Source organism: Amblyomma mixtum, chromosome 10 (assembly GCF_055824585.1).
Source record: "Amblyomma mixtum isolate Tamu chromosome 10, ASM5582458v1, whole genome shotgun sequence".
NCBI classification, from domain to species: domain Eukaryota; kingdom Metazoa; phylum Arthropoda; class Arachnida; order Ixodida; family Ixodidae; genus Amblyomma; species Amblyomma mixtum.
Window position 1 is genome coordinate 31,549,896 of NC_143021.1, and position 17,923 is coordinate 31,567,818.

Genomic DNA, 17,923 nt, shown 5'->3' on the forward strand with positions numbered 1-17,923 from the left:
CTTCTTTTCCCTTCACAATCACATATATGTACCAGCCGGGCACCAAGAATAGCGCTACGAAAATGCATTTTCAATGCCACGTCAAATCGACGTCACCGCGAAAAGTGCTCGTGTAACCGACCCTGATTGACACGCCCATTGACGGCGATTGACACTTCTGACAGCCAATCAGAGAGGCAATATGGCGCCGACAGGCGAATGTGAATATCGAGAATCGGGCCCCTGGTCTGCCGGTCGCTCCTTCATCTTCCTCTCGTAGGCCTTAGCCCTATGTTCTCGCCTTTCCTTGTTATACACGGGGTGCATGTTCCGCGGCATAGGTGGTACGCATATCTTGGCCCTGATTCCTGCCGGGATGTTTACCATCTTGTGCGTGCTACTTTCTGGCCGGATTCCTACCCATTCGAGTATTGTCCTGCCCGTTTCAGACTGGCCGAGCCGTTCTAATTGGGATATTCTCACCCCCTCTGCCAGCTCAACCCATCTGTTGTGTACCCCCATTTTTTCAAGCCGCTCCGTCGACGTAGATATCGGAAGTCCCAGAGCTCGCTTGGCGCATTTCCTCAATATTCTATCTACCTTCTCTATTTCTGCCTTGTTCATGTTTAGGTACGGCGTCGCGTAGCAGATCCGACTTATTACGTACGCCTGCGACATTCTCAGGAGATTCCTTTCTTTTAGTCCTCGCCCTTTTACCGCTACCCTCCTGAATATGCCTACCACTTGGTCTGCATATGAGGCTAATTTCTTTATGGTATTGGTGTTGTTGCCTTTCTTGTTGATAAACATGCCTAGGATCCTCATTTCCTCGACCCTGGGCACCTCCAGGCCTCCCACCACCACTTTAATTTCTACGTCTCTCTTGTTCCTGCTGTTGCTATTGTACACGAAGAGCTCCGACATCTGCGGTGAGCACGCCAGGCCTCTGTGAAGGAGAGTGACGTCACAGGATGGGACCATGCAATGAGCTGTGTCAGTGACATACCTTACACGCGTGTTCCTATTAAGGTTAGAGATGACGTGAACTCATGTATACTTATATGCTGGAACACAGTCGAACAATGCGCCATTAGGAGTATATGTAGGCAAACCAATAATTGCTCGGGAGATGCATAAAAAATTGCGCTTGGGAGCATTTAACGTCATATGCCAAGTTTTACAGTAGGGGGAAACATTTGCAGTGTATTGCAGGGTGTTCTGAGAAGCCAGGTTAACTTTCTGTGGTAAACAAAAGAAAAATGGCTGAGGCTTAGCTAAGGTTAAGCCTAGTCAGATGCGAAGCATATTGATGGCTAGGCTTGGTAAAGTTCCTCGCTTTGTTCTTCAGTTGTTGTAGAACGTTGTCGCCGAGCCGCATATTGAGCACGCCGCTTAGCCAGACGTTCATCCCGCTCTTCATCGGTCTCTGTGGCACGCTGAAGCTTTCGCTTCTCGTTCAAATCAGCCCTGCTTCTAGGCGGCATCCCAACACCTGGCCGCCTCGTAAGTGCCCGGAGAGCGAGGCAAGCTGAGCTTTACACCGATGCTGTAGCGTCACGTGGTCAGCTGCAGCGCCTCTGATGTGGAGCCTCCACCGCCGCGGCCGACCGCGCGAGCCGGCAGCCCATCTCTCCTCTGCTGTGACGTCATGTTCTCACGTGGTCACGCTAAAGGTCAATGGTAGCTCCACCGCCGCGCTCGACGGGCTGTAGTGTAGCTCTAGTAATATGCTTCGCATAAAAGGAACAACTTTTATGCATAGCAGCTGTGTTTAATCTTATGAACTATTAGTCGGGAGTGAGGAGGAGGAGGAAAAAAAAACTTTATTTGGGCCAGCACTAAGGCCCAGTAAAGAGCGCTTGCCAGCTGATAATCTGCCGAGCCAGAGTGAAGCCAAGCTCTCCATAAAGGAGGATAAGGGAAATAAGGGCAGTTAATGGTACTGTTACATGAGTAGAGAATATCTTCTGTGTCTGCCTTGATCCCTGGACAGTCGGGACAGTGAGCTGCGTTACGTCATCCGATTTTGTAGAGCAATGGCGGAGTGAGGAGAGCCCGCTTGTTATGCGTCTTCCCATCCCTGGTACACTGAGTACGGTGTTCGTCAATCACGTCACTTCACCATCTAGCACAGGTGTCGCCATTCGCTTAGTCTTAGGGTGGTGTTTACCTGTCAGACACAAGGCCCTGCTTCGCAAATAACAATTAATATCAATTTATGCACTCACGGGGGCGTTCACTTTCCAGTGCTCACTCGTTCAATGGTTATCGAATCGCACGCATTTTCGAATAATGCGTCAATTGTTCTTCTTCGGCGCTATCTAGCGAGATAGCATTATCAAGCAGGCCGTACCCGCGGGTGCAGTCCAGCTCAGCGTCGCTTTCTGTCGTCAGGCGGTGCTCTGTATGGAAAAATATGGTAAACACTCCAAAGTAACGCATGCTGCGGTTGCATTAGTTGGGCGAGTCTTTATACAGCCTGTCACATTCACCATACCCTTCAGGGAAGTAATCTCTGCTCACTAAACGGCCACGAATGCTCCGTCTCCACAAGTTGGCTTTGTGCACTTGCGCCGTTGGATGATTCAGTGCCTGCAGGGTGAGAGTTTCAAAGCGTACGCTGGAGTGTGTGATGGTTTACTCTAGTAAAGGCATTCTTTGCACCATCAGCATGAGGTGAAACGCGATCAGGACTGCAACAAACCGATTGGACAGTTGCCGTTGTGTAACGCGAAATTCAGTGACAGCTGTTTGCAGTGGTAGCCTATCTACAGTATCATTTATTCATTATTGCTTATCATTCTTTTGGTATACTGCGCGTGGGGTCGATGTAGTGTCACTCATGAGGTCATTGTGGCGCGTTTCAGTGAAGTCATGCGTTACGTCACTGAATGCTGACCAATTTGTGTGACGCGGTCTTACGCCGACAGTGCTATACGCCGCAGAACCAAGAAACGGGTCTGGAAGCTTAATTGCGAGGCCGAAAAAAAAGAAGAATGAAATGCAAGTTAGAAGGCACAGGCGGGATCTAATAAAACTTACACAAAAAGATCTTCGTGCCTTGAAACCGAACATCTGTGCCTGCAGCGTTCAGTCTTCCTCCATGAACTTCCTTTCCTTCGTCTGTTCGCGCTTCAGTGGTCTTGTTCGCATTTCGTATCATGCTCATTGTACATTGGTAAATGCAGTTCTAAAAGTCTTAGCTCAGAGATGAACAAAAAGGGACGAAAAGTTTCATTGTTATACGAGAATATGAAGCTGGGCTACTCGGCACGTTTTTATTGTGCAGGAACTGCAGTGTGCGCATAGGGCGGGACGAAAGGTAAAGAAGAGAAGCACGCAGCGCTGAACTCATGATGAAGTTTCATCAGTGAAAAACTCGGCATAAAGATAGAAGACGGGACACTGGAGCATATCACGAACGAACTGGGGTCAGAAATTAAAAAGGAAACAAAAATGACAGGATTGTTTTTCTTGTGTGACAAGAACTTCGGAATTCATAAGCTTCCCCCTGATCACATCAGCTAATCACATGAGCGGAGCGGCATCGCTGTTTCTGGTCTTGCAGTGGCATCGTCGAAGTTTCTAGTACATTGTTTGGCATGAAGTGTATGGAATCAAATGGTGAGACTGACAGACAGGGTTTTTTTTTCTTCTGTGCTGCTTCACTACGGCGTCCCTCATGGCCTGAGTTGCTTTGGGACGTTAAAATTCAATAAACCAAACCAAACCGAGCCCGTCAGCCGTCACGCTGTCAAAGTGCAAAGCGTGCAGGACAACTCAGCGTTTCTTCCCGCCCTAAATGCAGATGCTCTCCGCTGCATCGCGTGCGGATGCGTCGCGTTGAAATCCACGCGTACGGTAGAAATGGGTTCCGTGCCATGGGTGTGAAAGAAACTAAACTACAGGGTGTTTCACCTAAAACTGCACACAATTTTTAAAAAGAGGCTCTTTGAGCTACAAGACAGCTTTTCTCGAAAAGCATTGTCAGTGGTGTAGTAAGTCAGAATTCAGCTAATACGTGCTAACTAGCAGGCTGTTTGTTTAACTAATAGTGAATAGTTAAGGTTTTAACTATTACTGTTGAGCTTCGTAATTATTGAAAGGCGTTATTATTGAATTACTGAAAGCCGGTTTCGAGAGGCTTGCAGGCAAAGCAACCTCTCCAGTTCTCATAACTCGTTGAAGTGGCCCAAATTGGCCGGGCCACAGCACCGATGGTAACCTCGTTTTCGAAATACTAAAAACTGATATGGATATTACTTACGGTGAGCTACACACCTTAAAATAATTAAGGAGCCTAACGGTAATAGTTAAAAAGTTAACTATTTAATATTAGTTAACCAACCTGCTAGTTATCACGGAACACGTGGCAATCTGCCAGAAATCTACAATCGCTCAGTAGGAAATGTTAGCCGTATATAAGCCACAGTCGTTGCACGCAGAGCTCTATGCGATCACATGACCCGTACGAGACCCGAAACGTCGTGTTTCCTTATGGAGAATTTGTTGGTGAGTGTATGTTTGTTATTTCCACTAGTTGTCACGTCTTAGCTGTGTTTTGATGTACTACACCACTGACAATGCTACGCCAAAAAAAGTGTTCTAACTAAAAAAGCCTGCTCAGAAAAATAGTGTAAAGTCTTCAGTGAAACACCCTGTATATGAAGTTGAGGGAAGCGGCAGACTGCCCCGCCGTGGTGGCTCAGTGGTTACGGCGCTCGGCTGCTGGTCCGACAGACGCGGGTTCGATCCCGGCCGCAGCGGCTGAATTTCGATGAAGGCTAAATTCTAGAGGCCTGTGTGCTGTGCGATGTCAGTGCACGTTAAAGAACCTCAGGTGGTCGAAATTTCCGGAGCCCTTCACTACGGCGTCCCTCATAGCCTGAGTTGTTTCGGGACGTTAAACCTCAATAAACCAAACCAAACCAAGCGGCAGACTCACGCAGGTATACATCGGCGACGAGGCCGCGAACGCGTGACCTTCGGAGCGTTGTGTGCTGTCATGAACTGTACACGTAAGCGTCGAGGGATCCTCGAAAGCACGCGCGCGCTCTAAAGTATTTCATTCGACACCACAGCTGGGCGAAAAAATTCCACGCGCATTGCTCATAAAACGGCGCACTGTGGGTTAGACCATTGCGTGTTCGTTGGCTAACTGCACACTATGTCCGCAGACGGTGCTATGATCGACTCTGCTGGGGTCATAGCGATTTCGTGAATTGTTTTCTGTGGGTTGTAAGCGGAACACAATAAGGGTACAGTCGCGGGTAAAAAAGATTAGCACATACGACGAAACACCAGAGTGCCGGAATGACAACGCGTGGCGCTGCGGGTGGCGAAGAGGCTGATAGCGAGAGTGCCGGGCCATTTCCATTCTACAGTATTAGGGGGGTTCAGTGGACAGCCACGGACAGCAGAATTACTGGCTAAAAGCAGCGCTATCATGTATTGTTCCCGCGAGTTCCTTTTGACCAACCATCGCGGACATAAAAAAACAGTAATAAAAAAGAGCAATCTTTGGTCATGATAACCGAGCCAAAATAAATTCCGCAAGCACAGTCACGTAGGGTCGGCACTTCAACGCTCGGGCGGTGCACGCTTGATAAAGCTTACTTCCTGCCGCCCCCCCCCCCCCCCCCCCCCCCCCCAGGCTGCAAACATGGAAACGGCCCGTTAGGCAGGATGGATGGATGGATGGATGGATGGATAGGAGCGCCCCCTTTGAAACGGGCGGTGTCAATTTCCACCATGCTCAGCTTTTCTTTATTATTTTTTTTGTTTACTGTGTTGGCAATTCTCATTAAGATTCGCCATCACCTTTAACTACGGTTTCCTACAATTCTAACCTTATGCCACATCTCTGCTTTTTTTTTATTCGAGCTGTTTGCCATCAGGCATAATGAAAAAGGAAAGAAAGTTATAAAAAGGAGTGCAAACAAGCCTCGCTTAAAAAGCGGCAAAAGTTCGTGATATAGCGATTACCTAGAGTCCACTTGGTATAGTCGTCTGCAACGTCCCATCGCAGGCCAACCTTTCTTAGTAAACGTCGTCTCACGGAAGCTGTAGCCGGGCAAGTCCACAGCAAGTGTTTTTCATCACACTGGTCGGGCGCAGCACCACAATGGGGACACTTGTCTGTCCCTTCGTAACGTTTGTCACGCCACCGATGACGCACAGAAGGAGTCAGAGCCGCTCCTGCCCGAATCCGGCGCACAGATACCTCCTCCTCCCGAGTGAGACTCCGGGGGAGAGGGTACGAACACGGAGGAATTAGAGCGCGTGTTCGCTGACGCAAAGACTGTTTCTCGGAAACATGGGACAGGAACGGATCTGAGGGAAGAGGGGAAGGTGGCGGGATATCGGATGTGTCAAGGTGTGTCATTGCATCCACATGAATATTATGCGGATCCTGGGCATGCCCGCGAATCCAGTGTATACGCACAGGACAGGGGTATTTTGTGCAAAGTTGGTGAATGGATTGTGTAACTTGGAATGAGCGCCGGACAGCCTTAAGCTGCTTAAGGGCGGCAAGGGAGTCGGTGTAAATGTGTACAATATTGAAAGTAGGTACGAGTGGAAGGGAAGCAATGGCATTGTGTATCGCCTGAAGCTCCAAGGCCAGGGGGGAGCAAGTATCCGTGCTATATGTAGCGCGGGAGTTGAGATGAGGATGTGAGGGACTGTAAACTGCAGTAACTCCCTGCACTGCTGTGTGTGATGCATCGGTGTATATTATGCAGCCTGAAGGAAGATGGGCGGCTGATATCGGCGTCGAAGCAGAGGGGCGATTGTCTGTGAGCTGACAGTATGACCATGGAGGAAGAGTCTGCAAACGATGAAGCTGAAGCGACATCTTGCGTCCTCTGTTTGCCTCACGCTTTTCGATAAGTTCACTCAATGTATTAAGTTGAGCGTACTCTTGCAGAATGGGTATGGGTGTGATACGCGGAAGATAAGTTATGGCGCGCATAGCCTCCCGATTGATTGATTCAAGGGAGTCCCACTGTCGTCGGGTGAGGCGATGAAATTGCGCTTGGTACACTATCCGCGGCTGAAGGATGGAGCTCACGAGCTGACGGGCAGTATCAAAACGCGCTCCGCCAGAGCGCATAGCTATGCGTCGAATCAGACCGAGAGTAGCGTGAGCCGATTTACGGGTCGCGTTTAGCCACGGAGTCCCAGTCCCAGATGTATGAAGTAGAAGACCTAGAACACGCACACTTTCAACTTGAGGAATTGGAGAATTGTCTACCGTAAAGGTAAAAGGTGCTGCTTTCCGTAAGCCACTTCTGTTGCCAATGCGAATGAAACAAGATTTATTACACGAGAGGGTCAGACCCAAAGGGGGTAGTCGTGATGTTAAGGCATCCAGCGCTTGCTGAAGCGCCGACTGTTGCACAGACGCATCTGGATTACAGGACCACAAGGTTATGTCGTCGGCGTACGCAAGGACGCGCACAGAAGGAATTTTCTCTAGGGCTCGGACAAGAGGTATAAAAGTTACATTAAATAATGTGGGGGCGAGGACGGAGCCCTGGGGTACACCGCGGTTGGAGGTAAAGTGACCAAAAGGCTTCCCATGGATACGTACACTGAAGGTTCTGTTCGTTAAAAATGAGTGAATTGAAAGGAGAAAGCGATGCGGGAGACCGAGATCTTGAAGGGTGCCAAGAATAGAAGAGTGTAGGACGTTGTCATATGCCTTTGTGATGTCAGTCGCGATAACCGTACGAACAAGATGACTATGGGGAGAATGGTTTAGTACGTCCGCAGCCAAAACAGCCAGACCGTCTTCTGTTCCAATGTGAGGGCGGAACCCAATTTGAGATTCTGGATAACAATCATTCGATTCCAGCCACCACGACAAGCGAGCTGCTAGAATGTGTTCATAAAGCTTGCAGATAGTAGGCGTAAGTGAAATAGGGCGGAGGGCCGAAAGAGAGTACCGGCGGCTGACCTGATTTGGGGATTGGGACAACGATAGAATGTTTCCACTCTGCAGGAATAACTCCAGAATGCCACACCTCATTGAATGTATCAAGGAGGGAATGTAGAGCAGGTCCTTCCAAGTTGCGAAACAACGAGTTAGGTACACCGTCATGCCCGGGAGCAGTGCTTGTTTTGAGGCGATCTATGGAGGCCAGCAATTCTGCCATGGTAAAATCTGAAGTAACCTCATCAGGGGGCTCAGAAATCGATAATATGGGAGAAGGGGTAGGGAGGCAGTCATGATGTGGGAAAAACTGACGGGCTGCTTGTTGTGCAAATGAAGTTTCATCCACATTCAGAGCCAAGCGAATGCTTTCGGTATAATCAGCTACTTGAGAAGTGCGTTCCATGGCGTGAAATACCCGCCAAAGATGTTTATTACCCTGTGTAGAGGAGAGGCGGGCACACCATGCAGCCCAGCGTTGTCTGCTAAGTCGCTTTGAGTAGCGCCGCGCACGTGCAGTAGCCCGATGAAGAGCTGGAAGAGCTGAAAGGTCGTCGGGATTACGAGAAGCATAATGATCCGCCCTGCGACGAAGAGCCCAGAGATTAAGGAGATGCATGTCCGGTTTCGGATCATCCTCATTTACAGTAGTGGCGAATGTATGAGTCGACAAAACAGCTGAGAGGGTAGACAGAACAGTAGGTGGGTTCAGCGTAGACAACCTATTATCTGCGCGTACGGAATCCCATGATGTAAAGCGCACGCTGCGGCGTATTTTCCGGAGACGCGAAGTTGTGATGGAGATTAAAATAGGGCTGTGATCACTGCCCCAAGCCGGGCCCTAACCACCAAGACAAATCAGGCGAATACGGACCACCCCGAGGGCGCGTTGAAGTTTGGGGTTGATTTAGTAGTTGAAATGAATGATCTAGAAAGGTGCCATGAATGTGAGCACCCCGGGAGGAATCCAAAGGTATAGCCCCACGATGTGTGAGCGCCGTTGAAATAGGGGGGCCCGGGTAGTTATTACGGAGAAAACGAATCCAACCTAGGTTGGGAGACACTGTTCCCGGACGACCATAGAAAGATACAAGTATCAGTGGTGTATGTGCAGGTTTTACAAGAAGGCCAACGACCTCCTGGCGAGTGTTGCACCACCGTGAAAGATCGATCGGTGTATGGGGAACCGAACGATGAACATAAATTGCAGATTTATCGGGATGGAGGGAGGAAGCGATGCAGCGGCGATCAGGGATGGAAGGAGAATGGTACGCGCAGAAACCAGAGAGGCGAGGAAGGGAATTGTGCTCTTGAAGAAGGAAGGCCCAGGCCTTGAGTTTGCCGTCACGTAGGCGGATGTTCACTTCAGATGACTTATTGGCAAAGCCACGGCAGTTCCATTGCACCACCAGAGATGATGCACTAGCCATGGCGAGGCCGAAGAGCTTCAACGATCAGGGTGGTCAACTGCTGCATGAGTGCCATTATTTTCTCCACTGCCGGGGAGTGCACATTAGATGGGACCTCGGCGCCGTTATGTGGCTCAGTGCTGTTTGGAGATGATTCGTGAGGAGGTAGCTCGTTCGCTATGTTTCTTCGAGATGGCTGTGAGCGCCGCTGTTCTCGACGCTTAGTGAGATCCTCTAAGTGGCGACGAGCCTCTGCGATGGCATTGTCGAGAGCGGTGTCCATCTGTGGTGTCCGTGGCTTTACGTGTTGATGTGGGCTTCCTTCCTCGACGGTGAACAGCTTGTGCGTAGGAAAGTGGCTGAGCAGGCACGTTGATAGTCGGGGAGTCAGGTGTAGGAAGTGCAGGGAAGTCGTCTTCAGCACACGCTAGAACAGCGAAGCGATTGCTTGTGCTGATGCCAGTGCTCTCGGACGGCTTGTTCGACTTCTTTGCCTCCTTCTTTGGACAGTTAGGAGAACGAATGTCGTGGCCTGGTAATTTGCACAGGGCACAAAGGCCTGCTGTCTGGTCCATATCGGCCACTGCTGCAGGATTGGGGCAGGTAGTCTGCATATGCCCTTCTTTATGACAGTGGTAGCAAAAGATACGGCGTGGACGGAAGGGCTGCGGCTTGACAATGGCGCCGTAATAGGTCATGTAGTCTGGTAGATTGGACGGGCCTTGAAGGGTGAGGAGGTACGTGCACCGGCGCCCCATAGGCCGGGCATGGAGTACTGTGTGTGTAGAACAACGGATATTTGTTCTCACTTCCTGGGGAGGGCTAGTGCTGTCGATGTGGTAGACGATGCATCGGAGGGTGTCAGGCCCGGATGCATAATAGACTTGTACGGGGACATGTTTGCTTGAGTCCAGGGGGACCTGCGTCACACTGCACATTTTCTCAGGCCGCTAAGGTTGGTAAGTTCACTGTGATAGTGTTGGAAGAATGATGCACAACAAATCCACAATAGTTAGACGAGCCGAGAACGTGATCAATAGTGGCCTGAACATAACGGGGAGGGATGGCAGTAATGTCAAACCGCAATGTAGGATTGATGGTGACGCGGAACAGTTTTGGGGTCGGTAGAAGCGCACCTGAGGCGCTACTCACCGGTGGTGTCAGTTGAGGTGGCAGGGGCTCAGTCGGTTCAATCTGTACGGGTGGCCTTGGTAAGGAAGACGCAACTGGTTCTACAGGCGCAGTTCCTTGCGGTAGCTGACGAGGTGTCACGGGCTCAACCGGTACAGTTGACCTTGGAAGGGGAGACGAAACTGCAGCCACGGGAACAGTTCCTTGTGGCAATGCGAGAGACACGGGGGCGGTGGTGCAGTCCATGTCGCAAGTCGCAGAATCGGAAGACGCTCCAGCGGGCAAGTCTGTAGCCGCCGAGTCATGCACTGACGTGGAGGCAGCAGGCGGCCGCGTGGCCTCCACCAATGACGCCGAATCCATGCCACAGGCGCGCAGCGCGGCCTCGCTCAGCAGCGCCGAGCTAAGCCTAGCTTGCGCCTGGGGTTGTCGGTTATGTTTTCGTACTTGAGATGTCGCCCACCTTGCCGGAAATCTGTCCAGAGGGGTGTCCTTTACCTCCGGTGGTACAGAAGGCAGTTCGTAGCCTCCAGAAGATGTCCGTGCACAAGAGAAACGAGGATGAAACACGGAGCTCAGAACAAACACGTCTCAGCTCGCGAGCTGAGACGTGTTATCTCTGCTTTTCAGCCACCAATCCTCCAATCACTTTTTGCTGACTTCCACTGCAGATTTATTTACATGACCATTGTTATCTTTAATCCCTAGGGCCTCAGAAAGAGTGACTGTGCCTGCATCGACATCCGGATGGATACCATCACATTTGATTATGAGGTGTTCAATTGTTTCCACAGATCTACCACACACTGCACATGCGTCATCATCTTCGTAAATTTTTTTTTATTCGAGAAGTCTGCCTTGAGGCAGAAGTTGAGCTGCGCGTTCTAAGACACCCTGATCTAGCTTCAAAAAGTAGGGCACTGCCTCTTGAGTTATCATAGAAAAATTCTTTCCTGATCTGCCTTTTCCAGTATCGATAGAGTTCTACACTATGTTTCTTTTCTATTGAATTAATCCAATTTTTAACTTCCGCGTTTTTAACCTGTCGTTTAATGCTCTTTCTTTCTCCGTCCTCATGACCGGCATACTTACTGGTTAGTTTTCTAGTTCTTTTCCGCCACTGTGAGTCAACGTTCTTTCTGTACAAATATTTAAATACCTTAGCTGCCCATCTGTTATCGTCCAGTTTCCTCAGGCGTTCTTCATATAGTATTTTACTCTTAGCTTCCCGTGCTTCGAACGATGCCCAGCCCATATCCCCTTGTACTGCCTCGTCTGCGTACCGCAGCGCCGCGTGGTGAGATATACGAATTCTAATTGCCAGTGATCTGTGCTAATATTTTTTGCTCGCGACTGTACGTTCCACTCTGTTGTAGTCAGCTGCCTGCCGTCAGTAATGGCCGGCAGGGAATGCACGCATAATATCGGCGAAAACACTTCAGCAGGTTGAACGTTTTTTTCCGCGCAAGCGCATGTACCGTTCCTACCAGTTTGCTGCATATCGCATCTGTATGCTACAGCTTCGCTTTAGAGCACTCGAATGATAAGCTCTAAAATCCGGCCCTGCTTGCCGGCGCTTCACGAACTGCATGCTTGATGGGCAGCTCTGGGAAAGTTTTTTCTTTTTATCGAATGAAATGAACAAAGAAGATGCATTACAAACATATCTGACTTAGCCGCAATTCAGTTATTTCAGTGCACATACCCACGCCGTCGCAAACCACACTGTGTGGTACCTGTAGTGAGAACAAACTACGGATGCCAAATCGTAACATTCCAACTTCCCTCACTTCCGAATAGATTAATTGCTGCAAACATTGGCATAGGAAACATTAGCTGCTCTGGTCTTCTCAACTACTTTATTTCTGAAGCCATATTTTTCTAGTATTCATACTTTAAACTTGTATTCATGTATTGGTTGCTGTTGTTATAATCTTTATAGCATTTTTTTGTTGTTGTTGTTGCTTTTGTTGTTATCTCTTAAACCCGTATTGATTTTCTGCACACGCTGGTGATTGTGTATTTGTCTGTTGTCTTTTTTTCTTTCTCTCTCTCTCTCTCTTTTCTCAGAACTGCCGTCGCATGCCACTGCCCACTTGCTGTACAGGGGGTGGGAACCTTGTCAAGCGATAACCGCTTTTATTTCCATCCCCTCCAACATTGTATGGTGATGGAAATAATTCATTATTAAAATGACAGATAACAATGCATGCATGTGGTGAGAGTGCATGCACTTAGATATTTTAGTATTGCTCAAACATACGAACGCTTCCACTGCGCAGAAAACATGGATGATGTTTTCGCAGAACATGGAAATCGTGTCTACATTACCTCATATTAAAAGAAAACATGCAGACACTTTGTAAAGTAGCCCACTCGAAGGCTGCAGATGAGAACGAAACCGCCTAAATGGCCGCCCGGCAAGCACTACAGAGCGTGAATGCAGTTGAGAGCTTGCGATTCTGAATTTGCTGAGTGCAACGGCCACAGGTAGCCTGAGTAGAGTGCACAGAATGCGAGGCGAAAGTTTCTGGGCTCGTATTTTATCCTGTTTCTCCATCACCTGTCTTGCGCTGTTTTATTCATGAGACTCTTCGAAACTCTCACCGCACAGCTTTCCTCGTATTTCGACGGTAATTTCCCTTTCGTGGTAAAGTAGCGTTTCACGAAAAATCGCAGTATATACTTCACACCCGCATGTACAAATCCACGAAGGCCAACATTGCGTGTACTTCACTTATACACAATTTTCTGGCTTATCAGTTGACGCCAACTAGTGAGTCTGTCCTGACTTATTGTTCCCCTGTAGTGTCCCTTTAAAATAATCTCTACTTTAAACAGAATTCACTGTAGCTGTCTTAAAACTTCGGACATGGGAGTCGCCTTATAAAAGCCCGCTAGATTTTTTCATGTCTGTGTTCTGATTTACTTATTTCAATGAGAGCATTAAATTATTGACGTTGACTGCTCGGCGGAGAGTAGCAATTAATCAATAAACCGGCTACCTATGTGGCAACATTTTACTTCAAGCCAAACTATCTCGTCGCATACCCTGAGTCGATTGCGCATCCAAAGTGTGCGTGAATAGCACAATAATTTCTTCCTTGCGAATATCAGCGGAACTGCCGCGAAAATATCCGTCGGATACAAAGTCGTCCTTCAGCCATGCTTAAGTAAAGCCTACAATATCGAAATTTGAGACAATTTTATCAGGAAAGCTACCATACAAAGTGGGAAGGCCCGGAAAATAAATCGAAATAAATAAAATAAGCCCGAAAGCAAGCACCTAGTAATAAACTACAAGAACAAAATGCATGAGCCATCACTAGCGCTAAAACATGCTGTTAAAACTGCTAAGTGCAAATACATAAATCTCACTTTAAACAACTTTATACCATCAGCTCCCAGTAACTGCTGGTGCTACCTAAACACACGCAAGCACAAACAAAATAACACACCTGAAATAGAATCGTCTCAGAAAGCCATCAGGTTCCCTCATTACTTTAAAACCGCTTTTACAGTGAATAATAGCATCAGACCTCAATTATCAAACCGGGAAAAAGCCAGGAGCCAGTTAGGCGAATTACGAGGGGGTACCCAAAAGAAACCGGACTAAATTTTTTGGTCGGCAAAGCTTCTGTGGTACCGTGTTTTGCCACTTGGAGCGCATAGAACGAACATTCCAGAGTCAGTAAGCCGAGTGCCATCGTTGAAGGAGGTCAGACTAGTTTAGGCAGAGTTTTAGAGTGACGACTGTTTTGTGTGAATGTCGTATTTGCAATGGCTGATTTTCGTGAACAGCGTGCGCCGGTGAAATGTAGATTTTTGCCCGGAAAAAGTTGAATGGAAACTCTTGAAATATTAAAAAAGACGTACAAGGACGATGCTATGGGGACAACTCAAGTGTTCCTGAATCGAATCCTGAATAAAAGCAACAATCATGCCAATGGAAAACTTCAAATTCACCTCGCCTCAAGAAAGCTCGTCAGGTGAAGCCAAACCTCAAAACAATGCTGATTTGTTTTTTCGACGACGTGAGAGGAGTCGTTCATTGAGAATTTGTTCCGCAGGGTCAGACAGTTAGCCAGGCTTTCTACTTGGATGTTTTGAAAAGATTGGGCAACAGTGTGCGGTGGAAGCGGCCAGATTTGTGGCGGTGGGGTGACTGGTTTTTCCATCATGGCAATGCCCCTGCTCACACAGCCCTGTCTCTAAGGAAATTTTGAACCAAAAATGGCATGACTCCTATTCCTCAACCCTCATACTCTCCCGACCTTGCCCCGTGCTACTTTCTTTGTTTCCTAGAATGAAAAAATAGGTGAATGGAAAGCGTTTCGCTGATGTTGCTGAGGTGAAGAAAAAAACAACGGAGGCACTGTCAAGCATCACAAAAGATGAATTTAAACAATGTTTTGAAAAATGGAATGAAAGATTCGACAAGCGTATCATTGCAAGTGGGGAATACTTTGAAGGAGATTGAAGGTCTGTGCTTAAAATGTGAACAAATAAGTTCAAACAAAAATAAGTCCGTTTTCTTTTGGGTACGCCCTCGTATTTGCAACAGAACCAGGCATACTGTCTACTACTCAACATCGATGGCAAGAAATCTAGTGGCCCCGACAATATTCCTGACCAGTTTCTGAAAAAGTACGTAGAATGGATTTCCAAATATCAACTCCTTGTTTAGAATAAATCCCTGTCTATTGGCGACGTACCCAGTGAACAGAAAGTTTCTAAAGTTGTTCCAATGCATAAAACTGGAGACATTAATAACCCCGCAAACTACCGTCCAGTTTCCCTTAGTTTTACTGTATGAAAAATTCTAGAGCATTTTGTACTTATAAACATCGTAACCTATTGTGAACAGAATGAATTAATCAATAAAAACCAGCATGGCTTCAGTATAGGCTTGTCCCCAACAGAGCAGCTATTGGAAGCCATACATGACTTGGCATCGACAGGTGACATGCGCGGACCAATCGATGTGTTATTCCTTGACCTTTCAAAGGCTTTTGATCGCGTGTCCCACCCCATGCTCATCTACAAAATTGAAAACGTTCTTGGCACAAATATGGTTACTGACTAGATAGCAGCACTGGCCGTGGCACGTAGAAATAACTTCAGGGGTACCGCAAGGCACGGTATTAGCGCCAATTCTATTGCTAATATTGTTACGGTAATCCGCTAGGCAAAATTTCGACGGCTTGGAACAGTCACACAACACACAAGCGCGCACCTCAGCGTCGTCTTCGTTTTCAAAACACTTCGTCGTCCTCCCAGCGTCCGTAGCAATACTTATAAATGATATAACCAATGGTATTGACGCTACTGTTCCCATGTCTGCGGATGATTGAATAATATACAAAGAAATAATTTGCTAACAAGACCAGTTCAAGTTAAACGCCGATATGGAAGTAATGTCAAATTGGTGCCAAGAATAGCAATGACACCAGACCTACCTAAAAATCAGTTGTGATGACGGCGTTAAGGCAAAAAAACACTCGCTTCCCCGTATAAAACTGGACATCGCATAGTAAAACTTATAGACGAATATAAGTACCTTAGCGTAACCATATATTCAGAATTGAAGTGGAACAAGCATGTAGCCTACGTAACTTCGCTCGTCGAGGCGTTTCATCAACTTCGTCTCACGCGATAAAAAATTACGTGCATATACATCCCTCGTGCGACCAATCTTGGAATACAACATAATATGCTGGTTCTCTCACAGAGATAATTTAATTACGAAATTTCAAAGCATACATCGCAAGACTATCAGGTTCGTTCGCAATAAGTATCGCCGGCTCGACTCTCGAACGGACATTCTTACACAGGCTGGTCTCAGCACTATTAGAAGCTGCACAAAGCATGTACGCCTAAAATTTGTTTATCGTCTCTTGACTGGAGCCCTTAAATTCAACAGCGAGCTTTACATTTCACTCTCAGCTGATCGCAACGCAAGAACACAATATTACAAACATTTAATCGAATACCGAGCACACAACGATACGTTCAAGTACTCATTTTCCCCCACGCAGTCCGTGACTGGAATGCCTTACCTGATGACGTGTTAAGTGGCCGTCCGTGGATAATTTTCTTCCTAGTGTTGCGAGGTACGGGCTGTGGACTCGCTGAAGGCTGGGAAATGGGTCTTTATTCAAAGAATTTGACCCAAAAGAAAAGTGGGCCCCAGGCCCTTGGAAGGTACAGACTGGCTCCCCGAGCAGCTGCTCTCTTCCGCTGCTGGAGGACGACCCTCCTCGTTGACTCCCGCTCGTTGACTCTGCTCCCTCGAACGCCGTGCCCACGAGACCAAGCAGCGCGTTCTCGGGAGGAAGCGTCCCTGGGCGCTGACGGTCGTGTTCTCGAACGCCGTGTCCCCGTGTTCGCGTCCCTCGGCTTTTACGTTCGCGTTTTCGAACGCCGAACATGAGACCCGCGTCCGCGACGAGGCCGGCACTCTGCGACGCCGAGTATGAGTCGGAACGCGACACAGCACAAACAGTTTCCGGATCTCTGGCCCACAGGCCAGCAGTGTCTTGCAACGTAACAAACTCCTCCCCCCGATGAAGTCCTTCGCCGAGGCTGCGTCCACAGATGCAGGGTCGAGAGAAGGCGCTCCGGATGGCAACAGGGCAAATGCATGCGCTCATTGCGCGCGCGCGCACACACACACACACGCACACACGTTCGCGGAAACCCCTGGCTGACGGTGCCCAAGCGACGAACGACTGCCAGACGCCGTTTACCAGAAAAACTCTCCCTGCCTGTTTTTGCTGAACAAGTATTCGGCTCACGCCAACACATGGCAAAACACACAACAAAAGCAACGCAGAGGTCTACGAAGAAGCTTTTACGCCGTCTCATATTCTCGTAGCTTAGAACCCTCTACTCAGACCGTCCGCATTTCGGTTCTCACGTCGAATTTGTACTCTTGCAATATGTGCTAAATTTACTTTTCACTGTTGTCTGCTGTCTTACTACGGCAAAATCATTAACAACTAAATAGAAAGTTCTTGGTCCTTCAATTTACTCTCCAGGACCCAGCAGAGACTTTCACTGCGCTGTAGCCTGTCATCAGGTTGTCAAGCAATGCAACGAACTATTTCAAAGCGGTCACAAAAGAAAACGATAAGCACAAGTAACCTCTCATTTGTGCTCAGTGATTAACATTTCAGCCGTGCCCTTCGGGGTCGCGTCTGTCTGATCACTTCAGCTGCGGAAGCGCGACGAATGAAAACTCTAGCGTTGGACATTCCTTGACCGCTGTCTTTGTCTCTGTGCCCTGTCCAGACACTGTGAAAGCCTCGGTAGCGCGTGCAGTGCCGAACCCTGCTATATAACAATGGTCTGCCAGCAAGGCGACTGTCTGTCCCCCCTCCACACTTTGAGCCGGCTGCACTATTCCCTTTCTGCGTTTGCGTCTGCCGACACGGCAGACGCAAACGAGTTTTCCGTGCCTTTCATT

The 17,923-nt window shown here is 48.2% G+C and overlaps 1 protein-coding gene across 4 annotated transcripts in view; it reads left to right on the forward strand.

The window, feature by feature from the left end:
- LOC149325535 (thiol S-methyltransferase TMT1B-like) overlaps positions 1–17,923 on the forward strand; it is a 61,214-nt gene that overhangs the window by 13,091 nt on the left and 30,200 nt on the right. Inside the window, exon 1 of one of the 4 annotated variants that reach the window (XM_089563380.1) lies at positions 751–2,578. The exons of the other annotated variants lie outside the window; for them this stretch is intronic. The gene's annotated coding sequence lies outside the window, so the exon portion shown is untranslated. Of the gene's footprint in view, positions 1–750; positions 2,579–17,923 lie in introns of those variants that run through there. 4 annotated transcript variants of the gene reach the window in all.